Below are 17,071 nucleotides of genomic sequence, written 5' to 3'. Positions count from 1 at the left end.
ACTGCCATAGACCCCTCGGCAAGTCAAGTCCATGACACATAACCATGTTTAGCTGTCTTTCAGGGGTCCTTCAGGAGTAAAAAGAGAAGAGTTCTCTTTATACACTCACCAGCCACTTTATTAGAAACCCGTACCTTACAGGTTCATCTAGCTGGTGTACACTTAAGGCATTTATCCACAGGGCAGTGCAATACGGTACAATACAGTCATTAATCTATCCATACTGTCCGTACCCTGATCAGATACTTGTGTCTGTTTCCTTTCATACAAGAGAACCATGAAAGTAGGCAAGATTCTACGGTGGTTGTGTCCAGAGGTCACTTGATTCTCACACGACGCTAGTGCAAACAGTAAACACAAACAATAGCAACGGAGCTTCAAGTTCCATTGAAAGATTTACCTTTTACTCTGCACTTGTTTTCAAGTGCACAGTCACAGACAGCAATTCTGGCAAGTTAATATTTTTAGAAATGGTAGTCGTCTCAGTTTTCCTCCTGTGATGATGTAACAACTCTGTGATGATTGCGTTTGACCAATTGAAAGGTCTCCATTATTTCTAGCTCCACAGGTTCTGGCTTGTTACCCTGCCTTATACCAAGAAGGGTAACTACGGGTATTCAGGTACAGTATGGGTCACCGGGCAGTGGACGACAAAGGCTGTGATCACAGATTGTAATGTGCAACACTGCCCAGTGAGGCCTCGCACAATATGTGTTCCTCATATGTGACCCTTCATCAGTGGTCAGTACTGGTCCTGTGGTCAGAAACTCACCAGTGATGAATAGGGTAGAGGAGGTCAACAGATGTGCTACAGTCTGTACTTATGTACCTATATAGTGGACATATGAGGTAGGTGGACCTCATAGTGTAAGTGCAAGGCAGATGTTTCTAACAAAGTGGATGTTGAGTCTAGATTCAAAAGTGGTCAGTTAAAAACTGTCTGAAACACTGTGCATTGTGCACCTTCATAAGATGGACTGTTGGTTGGAACAAGTACGTGAGGGCTTTTGGTTGGAATCAAGTCTGACTTTGAGGCTGTTGTCACTGGTTGATGCGTAGTTTTCAGTATGTAGCTGGATGTCCTGGGGCAAGCCTGGGCCATTGCTGCCTGGACAGCTGTGCTGCCCCCTAGTGCTCAAACGTTTGTGTTTTAATGTGCTTGCCAATCCCGTTCCACTGAGCTTTAGTTCACGCCAAGAGCATTTTCAAGTGTTGTGTCCCTGAACTCCCTCCTCCCCTCCGACCGGACCTTTGCCGTCTTGCCTGTGTTGCCACGTCAAGGTCCATAGGTCATACAGAGAGAGAGTAGCTGGTCCAGGTCAGCTGTGTTTCGTGTCACGTTATCAGTGTAAAAGTGCCTTACCCAAAGACACTAGAGGCAGTTTCCTACACATCTTCCCTCCGATCACGTTGCCAAGCAGGCCAAGAGAGAGAGATGATGGTTAGACAGGCAGTTTCGTTATATAAAGCTGGCAGACATTTTACGTCTCGGCTGCCCCAGTTCGATATCGCTGTGCTCTTAAATTCAACTTAGTTTTTTATACCTCTTAGATTAGCTTGAAGGAGAATCCAAGTGTTTGACTTTTGAGAAATTTGCGAGGAGGGGAGGGACCAGTATGCTTCAAATAGACATTATAGAGTTGCCAAGTTTTTGTGTTGACTTCTTCATTCCAAAAAAAAGAAAAGAGGCTTTTTAAGTAGAGTGTGGCTCGGCCATGACCAAAGTCATACTTTAAAGAAAAACGTTAAAACGCCACAGTATAGAATTTGTTTCCTGAGTAACCACTGTCGCTCCCACGTTCTTTAGCTGATGCCACTTTTATTGCACCTTTAGGAAGGATGGTTACAGTGACCGAGAGAGAGGTCTTCACATTATTAATCTGACACCAGGCTACAGCAGGCCTGGGCCTAAATCAGTGACCGATAAAGCAGCCATATTAGCAGAGGTCATAACGTGACAAAGTTCACTCTGACAAGCAATTCTCTCGATTCACCTCTCTCTTCCTCTCTGTCACCACTGTTACCATTTTTGTTCTGTTTTTGTTTGTTTTATATTTAAGTATGCAGTAATTTTGTCTTTTGTACTGCGAAGTTGCTGTAGTTTTCGATGCATATTGCACTTTGTACATTTTGTGGAAATGATGTACTGTGTGTATATTATGGGAATAAACTTTTTTTTTCATTCAGTTCCATTCAGGTTTCTTTTTTTTAGTTCATTCAAATGACAAAATAGACAAATTAATAAATAAAAGTAAAAATGAAGTTGGTTACAACTGTCGTGAGCTGATGTCCTTAACATCAGGAATAAAATGCTTGTACTTTTACTCAATTACATTTCCAATTCATTAGACCTTCAAAGTACTCGCTATGAATCTCTAAGATCTGTAGCCAACTGCACCAGCTAAACGTAAGTTCCATCATTTGTTAGGGTGCAAAGCCTAAACCAGTTAAAAACTAGTGATGTACGGAATTTCCCAGAATTTCGGATGCAGGATGTTTAAAGTGCAACATAACAAGTACCGCAAGTGACTTTAGATTAAAGCATCTACTAATGGTTTAAGTTATAACTTAAGCATATGTTAAAACTGCTAATTGCAGCTGTTTAATTTTTAGTAAATATAGTAGTAATATGTTTGTAGCACTGCCTGGGCTACCCCGGGTACAGAAGGGACACTGGAGGCCGGAGAAATGTCTGCAGCAGCCATTTCTTTATTTCCTCTCCAAACAAACAAAACACAAATGAAACTGAAACAAAACCAAAGCTGGCCACTTTTCAGTGGCTTCAAAGCCAGAGTTTTCAGTCCTTTCTCACTTGAGCTTTTAAGCTGTTCAAACTAGGCTGCCACTGAAGCTTTTTCTCTTATTCTCTTGCCAAACAGTTGAGTTTTTTGAGTGTTTTTATTAAAACATCCGATCAAATTCATATCAGTGTAAAACGCAATTTCCTACAAATGTGCTAATTCATCTTGGTGCTAGAACCACAACCACCAATTACTCGCCCCACGACACTCCCCACAAAGACAACTTCAAAACATTAACACGTATTTACTTTTCTATACGTAAGTATGTTTAATTGGTGATACTTTTTGACTTTCAATCACACATTTTTTGCTCCATGCTTCCATTTTTACAAAGTACTTATACCTCACTTAAGTGTATTGGTATATAGAAGAAATTCATAATCGACAGTCAACCCAAAAAGTAATGGATTATTTTCTATATCAAGACTTAATTATTTTTTTTATTTATTGCATCACAACAAATAGAAATGAAGCTAAAGTTTACAGTGAAGGAAAACAGGTATTCACACACTTTTGTTTTTGTTATTTAATATACTTCCAGTGTATATATCCAATTCAAATTAACACGCATGATGTATTTTGACTTTGTACTTATACAAACAAAAAAGTATATATTCAGAGGTATAATCAAAGATGCATTTAAAAACTAAACTGATACGAAAAACAGAATTCAGGCACTAAAAATATATACACAATCTAGGCATTTCATTATGACAACCTCTTTGTTTCTACACTTATTGTCCATTTTATCAGCTCCACTTACTATATAGGTGCACTTGTAGTTCAACTATTTGAGACTATTGTCCATCTCTTTCTCTGCATACTTTGTTAGCCAACGTTCACCCCGTTCATCAACGGTCATGACCCCAACACAACCACCACAGAGCAGGTATTATTTGGGTGGTGAATTGTTCTCAGCACTGCAGTGACACTGACGTGGTGGTGTGTTAGTGTGTGTTGCACTGGTGCGAGTAGATCAGACACCACAGAATTCTTTCTGTGGTGAAGAAAAACCTCTTCACAACATCTAAGCAAGTCAAGGACATTTTAGAGGTTAGTGTATCATTGTGAAAGTCTCCAATGAAGAGATGCCTTCATGAATGTAAATATGGAGGGTTTACCTCAAGATGCAAACCACTGGTAACACTGAAGAACAGAAAGGCCAGATTTGACTTTGCAAAAAAAAACCATAAAAAAGCCTGTCCAGGTCTGGAACAAGATTCTTTGGACATATGAAACCAAGATTAACTTGTAGCAGGATGATGGGAAGAGATGAGCATAGAGAAGGAAAGGAAGGGCTCATGATTTGAAGCATACCACATTATCTGTCAAACATGGTGGAGAGTTTTATTGCATGGGCATGTACAGCTGTCAATGGAACTGGGTCACCTGACCTCAACCCAATTGGGCATGATTTTCACTTACCGAAGACAAAACTGAGGGCAGAAAGATAAACAGCAACTGAAGGTGACTGGCAAAGCATCTCAAGGGAGGAAACTCAGCATTTGGTGATATCCATGGGTTCCAGACTTCAGGCAGTCATTACTGCAAAGGACTTGAACCAAATATTAAAAATAACTCTTGTATTTATAATTGTTATTTTGTCTAATTACTTTTGAGCCTGTGAAAATGGAGGGCGATGTAAAAAAATGTTGTAAACAATTATGCCTAAACAATTAATGCAATATTTTTGTTAAACTACTTGAATTAAAGCTAATCGCTTCATTTCAAATCCATTGTGGTGTAGTATTCTACACAGAGTATTCTATATAGTATTGCTGCAAAAATAAAATGCAGCTGTGCAAATTGCCTGGTGTCATTATAAAAGATGTTGCTATTTTTGCGTAGACTTCATGCAACAAAAAGTCATCATGGTGAAGGTGAAGGAGCTTCCTGAAGTTCTCAGGGACAGTTCTCTGTATTAACCCTCTATTGCACAATGTTGCCTCAGAGCAACAAACTCATTTTCCTCACTTTACAATAACATTATACATATTAAAAGACAATGATAGGGTTAACAATAAAGGGAGAAGTTTGAGTAAGTCAATACAAAGCATGTATTTTGTCACACTGGGCACATTTAAAACCATTTAAATAATTTTTCAACATTCAGTATAGAATTTGCAGAAATATGTTTGGACCCCCGCACACATTTTTTAAAATATGTTTTTAATTTAATAATCAGGTCAGAAAAAATAAATCAAGGACCTTTTTATGCAAGAAAAGTGAATTAAACATATATATATTTTTAATTCCTCTCATAATGCGTGCAGTAGAGGGTTAAACAACACGCAAATGGAAAAATCCCGAAGATCTTAAACATCTCTGTCAGTACAACTGGTCTAATCATATTCAAGATTTCTCTCAGACTAATGATAAGCAAAGTAAGAGAGAAGCCAGCGGTCGACCTGAGAACGACCTAATAGCAGCAGGAAAAACAGTTACACAGAGAACAATAAGCTCTGTTCCTACACGTCACACATCAAACCTCGGCGAAAAAGAAGCAAACAAGCATTTAGACAAATCAGAACTCTAGTGAAACAATGTATTCCAATCAGTTGGAACAAAAACTCTTTGGCAATAATTCACCTTGTCATCTTGTGAGAAAATGTTTGTGTGTATGATCCCAAAAACAGCCACAGTGAAGTATGGTGGTGTGAGCATCACGAAATGTGGCTGTTTCTATGGGAAACATGGATAAAGCATTGTACTGTAACATGTTAGAGCAGTGTTTCTTAACCTGATGCAACTAATCAGCTCATTAACAGCCCACTGTTGAGTTAAAATGGCTGTGTTAAAGCGGGAAAAGCACTAAAACGTGCAAGACGGTGGAGAAACACTGTATTAGAGGATGATTTAGTCTCATTGGCCAAGGAACTGAATCTGGAGAAAAGATGGATGTTTCAACAAAACTCTAAACATACAGTCAAATTAACTCAAGAATGGCTTCTGAAAAAGGTGAAGGTGCTTGCATGGCTTAGCCAATATCCTGACTTTAATCCCATTGAACATTTATAGAAGATTTTAAGATTTTTAATTGCAATTTCACCAGAGGCACCCTCATAACCTTGGAAAACTGAAGATGGTTTTCCAAGACGAATGGGCCAAGATTGATCCACATTGCTGCAAAAATTTAATTACTTCTTACTGTAGATGTCTCAAAGCTGTAAATGTCAACAGCTTTACAACAAAGTACAATCATTATTCATTTTTTCCCTTATTATTTTCTTCTTTTAAACAGGTCTTTGTTTATACTTTTTTTTCATATTTATGAGTACAAAGACATCATGTGTGTAAATTTGGAGTGGATATATACACTGGATTTTTATTAACAACAACACCAAAAGTGTCTGAATACTTGTTTGCCCTCAGTGTATATAGAGAACTCTGCAAGTACCTGCCTGGCTACATGTAACCTGTTCTCGGCTCTGATTGGCTGGCTGCATCTTTATTGACGTCATCCAGCAGCTGTGACATCATGGGGTTCCATCTGCCTGCTTTGGCAAGGCGGGACAGTTAGAGCAGATTATACAACCGCTGGACACTCACGCCAACATCTGGCCTGACTTCAGCATAGAAGAGCTGTTCATTCAGCTTAGTGCTGCCTTAAAGTCAGATTAATGATCAACGACTTCTTAGATGGAATGATGGACGACAGTCTTTTAGTTACACTAATATGTGCCTTACAGTGAGGAGCAGTTGGGGTCGGGGTCAGCCTCAGGTGGTGTCACAGCATCCTGCAAAAATAGCTCATATGAAAATGAAAATGATAAATTATAGTCATGTAATAAATGTTATTTAATAAAATTAAATTAATTAAATTTTGCACAGACAATATAATTGTTTTAGATAATAGGCTGCACATTTTTTATACATTTTCATAAATATATATCAATAAAAACATTATAATTAAATCATTTAATTCTGTAATATTATAAGACATAAAACTATGTAAAAATGAAACTACACTAGATGTGGAGACCGTGGAAGAGTCTTTTTGAATTTAGTGTGCAATGTGCATTGGTGTGTGTGCAGTGTGATAACACGTCAAGAGACCATCAGTGTGTTCTGCTTCCGTGATGATGAGAGAATCCACCAGAAAACAGGAAATAAAGCACTTACTGTTTTTCCTTTTGTCATCTTTGGCACAAGGATATAACTGAACTGTCTCTCTCCTGCATTGTCTCTCTCTATTTCTCGCTCATTCTTTCTTTATTTCTTGGTAACTTTCTCTCTGTCTCTTGCCCAGTATATATATATATAATGATATATATATATATCATTTATCTCTCTCTCTCTCTCTGTCTCTCTGTCTTTCACCCTCTATCTGTCTCTCAGTCAGTCTATCTCTCTCGCTCAGTCTCCCTCTCTCTCAATCTCTCAGTCTCTCTGTCTTTAACTCTTTATTTCTCTCTCCGTCTCTCAATCAGTCTAGCTCTTTCTTGCTCAGTCTCTCTCTCAGTCTTTCAGTCTCTGTCCCGCTCTCTCTGTCTCTTGCTCAGCCTTCATCTCGCTCTATTTCTGTCTTTTTCTCTCTCTCAAACTCTCACTCAGTCCTTCTCTTTCTCACTCTCTCTCTCGCTCTCAGTATCTCGCTCAGTCTTCCACTCTATCTGTTTCTCTCTCACTCTGTCTCTTAGTCCCTCTCTCTCTCTCTCTCTCTCTCTCTCCCTCCCTCCTCCCCCTAATGGACTCTCAAAGTATACTGAGGCTGGTATGCTGTGTGGCTTGTGCATCTCATTACCATGTCATTAAAATGCTTATGAATTAATTAAGCAAGCTGCAGCAATCTATAAAAATTACAGACAGGTGACGAATCAAAGGGAAGCTGATGCATCTGTTATGGTAAATGTGGGTGGGGCTTTGAGTGTGAAAGTGCCAGTACAGAGAGGTATACGGCAGGGTTGTCCCTTGTCGGCTCAGTTATACAGCGTTGTGATTGAACCCTTACTATGTAGGCTGAGACGAGACCTACCTGTAATGAGAGACCCCCATGAGAGTTGTGTTTCTCTGTCTGCTCACGCGGACGATGTTTTGGTTACTGCTCAGGGAGGTTTGGAGATTTATGAAAAAGCATCTTCTGCAAAAGTGAATTGGGCTTAATGTGAAGGATACCTGATTGGTCACTGGGCAGACCCAGAAGTTCCTCAGCTTCCAGGAGGGCTAATATGGGGAAGAGATGGCTTGAAGGATTTAGGTGTATTTAAGGGAATAGTTTATTTCAGCAGAAAAACTGGGAGAGTGTGTTGGAGAAGGTATCAGCCTGGTTGTCTACATGGAATTGTCTATTAGCACGGTTGTCGTACAGGGGGAGAGTGCTGGTAGTGAATAACTTAGCTGCCTCCACTTTGTGGCACAGGATGATAGTTTTGGAGCCCCCTGACGAGCTGATTGGAAGGCTACAGAAGAAAATGGTAGATTTTTTTGGAGTGGATGACAATGGACACGGCTGTGCTTTTTCTGCCAGTAGAGGAAGGAGGACAAGGCCTTTTGGACATATAGAGCTGACTGAGGGCCTTTTGGCTGCAATCAGCAAAAAGGCTGCTCTACCAGAGAGATCTACCATGGACTCAGAAAGCCACTAAGATCCTGCATAGAGCAGGGAGTATCTCTCACTGCTTTTTAACGATTACTTCTCCAGGTCTGCAAGATGGTTTGTGAGGTGTCCGGAGATGTCTGTAAAATCAGTCCTTTCTGGGTGTTATAGAGAGCTGGTGGCAAGAGGAGGAATACGAAGACAGCAAACAAGAGGACTTTCTGCTCCAGGCACAGAGGTCAAATTGGCAATTCACATGGAACCAGATGAGAAGAGGTTTCCAGCAGGGACATTGTTACATATTCTTGAGCTGGGACAGTTTCAAGTGGTCTCAAAGAAGGCTTTGTACTATGCCTGTGTCAAAGTAGCACACTAGACTGATCTGAGGCGTCAGAGATTTTTGAGGTGGCTGGAGTTGTTCGGACCAGACTTCCCCCTGAGGCACAAGTGGAGATCCCTGTGTAAACCCCCTATAGAGAAGCGTTCAGCCGATCTACAGTGGAGGATTATTTACAGGGCAATAGCTACAGGCAGACATGTGGCCCACCTGAATCCATCGGTGGGGGGACAGTGTAGATTTTGTGAACAGGAGGAATGGATTGATCATCTGTTTTTGTGCTGTGATAGGTTGAGCAGTTTGTTTTCAGCAGTCAAGGCCCCAATTCAACAAATAACACAAAAAGTATATAGTTTTTCACTCATTTTTGAACTAAGTGATCTAAAATTAAATGTCTTTGTATGTGAACAAATATATGTGAACCTGTGCTTTTAGGAACTGGTACAGCAGCAGTGACTTCAACCAAATGGCTCCTGTAACTGTTGATCAGCCCTGCAGATTGACTTGGAGGAATCTTGGCCCATTTCTCCTTACAGAACTGCTTCAATACTGTTATGTTGGTGGGCTTTTCTTGCATGAACTCTGCATCTTAGGTTTTGCCTCAATATTTCTGTTGAATGAAGGTCTGGACTAAATCATTCCAAAATGCATCATTTCTTCTGCTTCAACCATTTTTTGTAAACTAACCAGTGTTTCTCTTTCAGCAGGACCCACCTTCTGTTGAAGGGTGGATGCCTTTACACTCTTCTGGAGAATTTCTTGATACATTCTAAAATTCATAGCTCCACTATATGATGGCTAGCTGTCCTGGTCCAATGGTGGCAAAGCAGCCCAAAACTGGGATACTGCCACTGCCATGTTTTAAAGTTGGAATTAGGTTCTTATCGCTGTTGTCGGAAGAAAACCTTGTATTTCCATTTTTGATGTTTTTCAGTTTTTTACATAATGTGAAAGTGCATGTTGCCCTTTACAGTGTGTGTAAATTTCATGAAGAATGGACCAAATGAAATGGCCCAAAATGACTTGGAAAAAAGTCTGGTTTCATTGACTTACATTAGAAGTAAAATAGGTTTTTTCCTTCTCCTGTAAAGTTATCATTTTGGAGAGACAAGGTTTTCCTCCGACAACAGCATTATGCTAGAATAATATCTCTCATTTAAGCCTTAAAGATATATTTTTGCCTCATTTATCCACATAACATTTTTCCAGTAGTCTTCTGGCTCATCCAGATGGTATTTAGAAAACTTTAAACAGACAGTCCACCTGGAGAGCCGTGGCTTTCTCCATGCTATCACTGCATACATACTATTTTTGTTGTGTTTACCTCATCATAGACTCATGAACACTGACATTAGCTAGTATAAGAGAGGCCTGCAGATTCTGAGATGTTACCCTGGGGTTTCTTGTGATCATCCAAAATAGTCTGCCCCTTAGTCTTGGAGTCATTTTGTTGAATGACCACTCCTTGGAAGGGTAACAGTTTCCTCCATTTGTACACTGGCTGGCAGTGCATTGGTGAAGTCCAAACTTGTCAGAAGTTGTTGTGGAACCTCTTAAATCTAATGAGCATTGGCAAATAATTTTCTGGGGTCCTCAAAGATCTCATTTGACTGAGGCATGCACTAACAAATGTTTGTGGTAATATCCAGTTAACTGAATATAGGTATGAAGGTAGCCATGTTTCTCTCAGTTGGACAGTGTCCACTCAGCTACCGGTCTCTGACTTGGATGAGGAGGCGTATCCTGTTTGGCCATTACTATGGTGACCAAGAGGAAAAACAGGGTGATTTCACAGCCATTGTTTCAGCCATGCTGCAATTTTCGCAGCTTGTCTCTCTTTCTCTCTCCCTCTCAGTCATCTCTCTCTCTCTCTCTCTCTCTCTCTCTCTCTCCCTTTCTCTCTCACCAGTGTGGCGTGGCAACCATGCTGGACTGTGCTTGTTTCTATCAGATCAACTCTTGCAATAAAAATGACATCATTTCCTGCAAAAGCTGTAGTTGTTTTGGTTTATGGCTAAAAATAGGTGAGTTTTGACATTTTATTGACATATTATTTTTATTATTTATTCTTTCAGTGAAACAGTTCCACAAGAGATCATGTTTTTCTACCATATAGAATTGTTTCCCTATGGGATGGCATACAGAGCAGTTTCCATGTAGAAAGGCTGTAGTCTTTTCTGGAGCTTCTCTGAGCTGAAAAGCAGCAGCATTCCTTTTAAAAATGGTTCTGTCTCCTCCTCAGTCCAGCTACACCTCTCTGCCATGCTGTTGGTGTTTGTGTTTGCTGTAGGAGGCATGTGATCTGTGACACCAAATGTATGCATTTTTTTTTGAAAAATGTTTCCAACAAGGTTTTTGTGCAAATACTGTTTAACCCTAGAGCTGAAACCAATTTGGTCAACATTCATAAAATATTACACAAAAATACAGTTTCTATCAACAAACTTTTAGAAGCATTAAAATGTTTTTTAGGGTTTTTTTGGATGGAAACTCACATTCATTTTCATGCATATGTATTAAAGTTAGTAAGAATGTGTTTGCTAAAGTGCTGCCATATAGTTACCTAACATCATTCCAGATGAAGACTATAAACCTGGGCATATTTTATTCATTTTATATGGGGATAATCAAAAGTTCCAGGCAGCGTGTTTCCCCTTTGTGGTGAACCGTGATTATTAGAGCTAGGCTTGAAATCATGAAAGTAGAGAGTATGTCCTATGAGGGAGTTTCAAATGCATCAGTTGGTGATTAGGATTTTTTATGCCTTAAAAATGTTTCTCCAAGCCACCTCCCAGTCAGCAGCCTCTGCTTCAATTACCAAATCCTTTTCCCATTAACTGCAGCATCATTTAAGGTGCAACAGAAAATTAATTTACATAGTCCCTCCTCCTCCTATTTCACTTCTACCCCCTGTTTATTTACTAGTCTGGAAGACATGTTGCGAGTTTAACATCTAACTTGTCCTTTACTCGTCAAGAGCTGTCTTCAGCGGTGCTAATGTCACCTCTTTTTGTTTGCTGCTGAACATAATTTCTTGCTGGGAGGGGGTGGGCTACTATACAATATTATTTTAACATGCTTGCAATCGTCAGATTCATCCACTTTGGTGAAGGGTCAGAAGCACAACCAACTTTCAAAATGTTCTGCGTGCAATTACACATTTCCACCAGAGAGAACTCCAAATCACCAACATGTACATAGTTAAACTTCAAGCAAAAAGAAATTAAGAACAGTTGTACACTATTGCTGCAGACATTTAGTCATGTACTCAAACCTCTTGCTGCTGTTATTAAACAAATTTCTGTCTGTTACCTCTTAAAAATTGTTATTTTTACAAAATTAGCATGATTTGTAGTTTACTCCAGAGTGTCTGATCTGCAGAGTCGATTTGGAAAGAACTGAAAGAGTCATTGCTTCACTATATACTTCAACAGCCTCAGTGGATTGTTTATTAGTTTTGGTCTAACCATAATAAAATTAGTCATACACCCCAGGGCACGGCTCATGGGTAAATAGATGGATAGCTTTCAAAGGGTGTTTGACCAGGAATAGAAATGCTGTTGATACAGTGAGGCTAATGATTTAGACACTAGATTAGTAATACTGTAGCCCCTGGGCCCAAAAAGGGGTTATGGGCTTTTTGCATTACAGTTTGGTGACATCATATCTTAGCATGGGGCACTGAGAAGGTCATTATACTACACTAGCACAGCAAAGACTGCATACACAGGCTTTTTAACCAAAAAAAAAAATTCAATATAAGCAGTTCGTCCAAAGATTTTTAACATTTCAGGAAAGGAAAGGAAAGGAAATTAAAAACGTTTTTCCAAAAAGCATCACAGACCAGGAATAATTGCTGCATGGCAGAGTATTATTGAAGTAAATGTGAGCAATCTGTCTAACACAGAATATTTGGTATATTGCAAAATATTTGGTACTGAAGGTACTTGGTCTTAGGCCCCATTGAAGGCTTCAATATTAAAGGGTTCATGCAATGGCACTCATTCCCACAAACCCACAAATCATTATCCAAAATGAATGTGGCGTGTTCTTTGTTAGCCATGTTAGCCATGATAGTATTTTTCTATTAATTCCCAACAGCGGGGAACCCATCCTCCTCTGATTGGGTCATTGAGTCTTACATGTAGGGATTCTCTTTTTCGATCCAAAGGATTCACAACAGTGTCATGCATCCCTTCCTGTAATAAACCTGATGCAACTCCTGAAAAGCTTGATAATGAATGAGTTGAATCGTGTGTTTTACAACTGGAAAAGCTAAAAAAACAGTTAATCCTTGTTGTATAGTGATACAGCATAAGAACTACCTCACCATCTAATTCTGCATGCATCCAGCATACTGTGCCTGATACCCTAGTACACACTACCATGCTAGTATCATGTGATTGTCAATGCTTTGCTGTCTCAATGTAAAAGTGTAAATGAGTAATGAGTAAATGAGTAAGTAAAAGTGTCAAAGATACAGTAATTATCCAAATAAGGTAGAGTAGAGTAGAGCAAACTAGACAGTATTTATTACCTTTCTTCAAATACAAACTGATTCAGTAATTCCTAATGACTTAAATTGCACAGACTGTGGAGGAGGCTGGTCGTAGACCAGCGCTTACACTTTGAGACACTGGACGAGGGACTCTTTGCCCTTATCACTGTCCAGCTCTGATCAGCTGTGCAAATTCACAGTGGAAGAGGAGTAACTTATTGCATTAGGCAAATAAGGCTGTGACATCACAGCACAGGAGAGCAATAAAAAGCCCTGCCAATGACACAGTAGAGTAGGAGAAGAACAGTGCAAGAAGCTTCGACTGTCCGTCCAACAAAGAGCCGCCTTGTCCCGGTGGACTGAACAGCTCGGTTTCGGAAATTCCCCAGGATTGCCGGTGAGTGAGAAATACACACACACAGTGACATTTAAAATGCATTGTTACTTCATTGAGGTATCTGTTCTCAAAGCAGGCCTTGACTTCTATAGCGTTTGATTCAAACTCACTTTAACTCTTACAGTCAGAAGAACCATTTCCAGAAGTATGTTGTGTGTGCAGGGGAAAGACAGGCGAGCACAAGGCGATCAAGTGATTCGCCTTAAGCCTGGCTAAAAACAACAGGACAATAAGGCAGTTGTGGCAGGCCCAGGATGGGATGGAGGTCTTGCTGCAGACTGCAGGCTGATCTGGGATTCATTTTGGCCTTTCATGTTTTAACAAATGAAATTACTTGGATTGGGGAGAGCCTTTTTATCACAAGCACTCCTACTATGTGTTGCTTGTAGAAGTTTCTGGGCTGTCCAGGGGCCTTAAAGGGGCTCTGTGGCCATAATTAAAAATGTAACTGTCACTATATCTGTTGTAAATACAGTGATGCTGCAGTAGAGATTGAGTTTTTCAGTTTTAAAGTCTAGAAAAACCACCTTCTGATCGTGCATCTTGAAGGTGGGAAGAGCCTTTGAAAAACTAGAACTGCAGGCTGTAATGCAAAAGGAAAGGTTAGCTGGATAGCTAACCTTACTGCTAGGAAGCTGACTATCTTATTGCAACCGTATACCTTCATATGTCTTCAAATCATCATTGTAGTGGAGAGAACGGATTACTCAGATCACAGAAATGATCAGTTAGGTGACACAAACAAGTCAAAAGCTAAAGTTTTTGGCTTCTTTTCTTTGGCTGACAGGGTAAAGAACTTGTCTCTATGCTGAATAAGGATAAATTGTCTGTTTTCTTTGCAATTGTGTTCCACAAAGCTAAGAGCTGCACTGATGCTAGCTTGGTTGTATTATTAACCTGGAGATCAGTGGCTAAGCTAGCAGGATTGGTTGACATCACAGGGATTCCAAATGCTTATATCATGTATTTATGTTATGTATGCTGGGTATTGCAGTGAAAAAACACTGATGAAGGAAACCACAATGTAAAATCATGAATTCTGTCAAACTAATGAGCTGAGGGATGTAATGCTGAATGCACTACTGAATACTGGTTTAGCATCATAAATAGTGTGTTAAAGACTAATTTTAAGGCATAATGACTGTTTAAAGTAATATTTAACTTCAAAATGTTAGCATACTAGCATTGTTATCAATGAATGAAAGCTAGTAGAGGCCAGTTATGCTGCCTTGAAGTCCACCTTGGAAGTTCCTACTTACGCCTTCAGAGGTCGTAAGTACAACTTGTCTTGTGTTCAAGTGGTTTTGGTTGGAAATAAGTGGAAATAATGTTTTTGGTTTACTTTTATTTTTCTGTTATTATAGAGAGTCTGTGTATATATCATATATCTGTATTTCCATGTGTGGATTTGGCCTGCAGTGTTAATGTTATGGCTGATGAATAACTGAAATACGGCCAGTTTATCAGCAGCTATAACTGGTTTTCTGTTGACACACCCCCCAACTCAGAAACTCGGGACTCATTGAAAAATCAGAGTAAATACTACATTGTGGTGCCGTTCATGTGCATCCATCTTGTAAATATGATATTTCTGACACAATTTGAAGGCAGCATTAGCATGATGCAAACTAGATTGCTGACGTTTACCATTGGCTTGTTTCAAAGATCAAGATTAATGCTAAATTTAGACACCTAGACAAATAAGAAATTTCAGTGATGAACCACCACTGACATAACAATTTAGTCCAGGTCTAGGCGTAAAAGGGAATTCCACGCTTTTTAAATTTCAATATAATTCAGTTGTTGTGTAAACAAAGTCATTCAGAGTGATTTGATGTAAAATTGTGCATAGTAGAGAAAGTTACCAGCCATTTGTTTACAGTGATAGTTATAGGAACCATATAATCACAAGAAAATAGTAATAATAAAATAGTAGTAATTAAAAGAAGTTTTCTTTGGGTACTATTTTTTTCTCACAGTACCCTGTATGGACATCTCCGCCATGAACGAATTTTAATAAATATGTTTTTGTCATCAAAAACATGGCAATATAGCCATTTTGCGTAAAAGTTTTCTGCACTGTAGCTTTTACTTTTACAGATATCAGACATTTGGTTCCTATCACTGGGGCTGTGAACCATTCTGACTTGTTGAGTTTCTCTACAATGGTGCATTTCACATTAAACCACTCTGAATAACTTCCTAACCACTTCATTGTACAGATGTTTTGGAAAATCAGTGGAATTTCCTTTTATGCTCTGGAAACTGGGTCTATATTTTCACTGGGTGGACTATATCATTACATACTATTTTCAATTCAGTCCTACATGAGAAGGACATTGCCTTACTGATGTTGGCTTCCAGGTAAAAACCTGGCTTGACCCTGCCATGTTAGCATTTGTGAGTGAAGTATTCCTTTAAAGGAGATGTTGTCTTGACTTGACAGCAGGTCGCATGGCTTTTCTGAACCTAATTTCTTAGTAACTATTTTTATCCAGTGAATTCAGCCGTAATAGGCAGTGTTCCTGCTGTTTGTCTCTAAGGTAGAGTTGAGATTTCTAGATGTTGCACATACAGTGTAAAAACAGGGATGAACTTGTGAGACTCACGATACAATATTGATTTTTTTTTACCTTTTATGGAAACTCTCATAAGCTTGCCACCCAGAATTGTTCTGAACTGGTTGATATGTGTATAGAGAGAGGCTCAGGGACAGGAAACACATTGCCACTGTAGAACCCTGACTATTGTATGAGTCATTCCCCCTGTAGTCTCTCTCTTTCTCACACATGCATCATATGCACACATACGACTGCTCATTACATGAGTGCATGAAATCTTAACTCAGATTTCAACCAAGAAATGAAACGGTATCTGTTAAAAACATATCGCTACTGATGTGACACCTAGACCCTTAGCACTTGTTAGCATTAATGATCCTTCCTGTAGAAGGGATGACACCGAGATAACACAGATGATGGATGTGTTCCTGTTTCGCAGGTTAGGAGGAGCTGATAAAGAAATTGAAAGACATCATTCAGATGAGTTAGAGTCTTTAGGGATGTGATACCAGCCAGAGAGCAAAGATTTCAAAAGACTGCACAAATAAGATGTGTGGGGGCAGGATTAAAGTCAGTCAGGAAATTAAACTGCCTTTATACATGACTTTTCATCCTCAGGGCAGTTTCTAGCGATACGCTATAAACACTCACTTAGGACCCCAAAGAAGGAGCCTAATCAGTATGTTGTTTATTTGCATTGGGTTTTGCATGTTTTGTTGGTTTTCTGAGTCAAAATAAGTTGGAAATAAATAGAACATTTTTGAACACTCCTTATGGAATTAGATTCATGCCATCAGATGTTTGAATTTAAATGCAAAAATCTGAATTTAAATGTTATTCTGAATCTGTGTCATACCGTCTGAAGTTGAATTCTGAACTAAAATTGAATTTTAAGGTTTATAAGAGAGCAAAATAAAAAATCTGTGACTGAATTTTATGGT

Source organism: Colossoma macropomum, unplaced genomic scaffold (assembly GCF_904425465.1).
Source record: "Colossoma macropomum unplaced genomic scaffold, Colossoma_macropomum, whole genome shotgun sequence".
NCBI classification, from domain to species: Eukaryota; Metazoa; Chordata; class Actinopteri; order Characiformes; family Serrasalmidae; genus Colossoma; species Colossoma macropomum.
The sequence above is the reverse complement of the archived record's forward strand: the minus strand, read 5'-3'. Positions refer to the sequence as shown.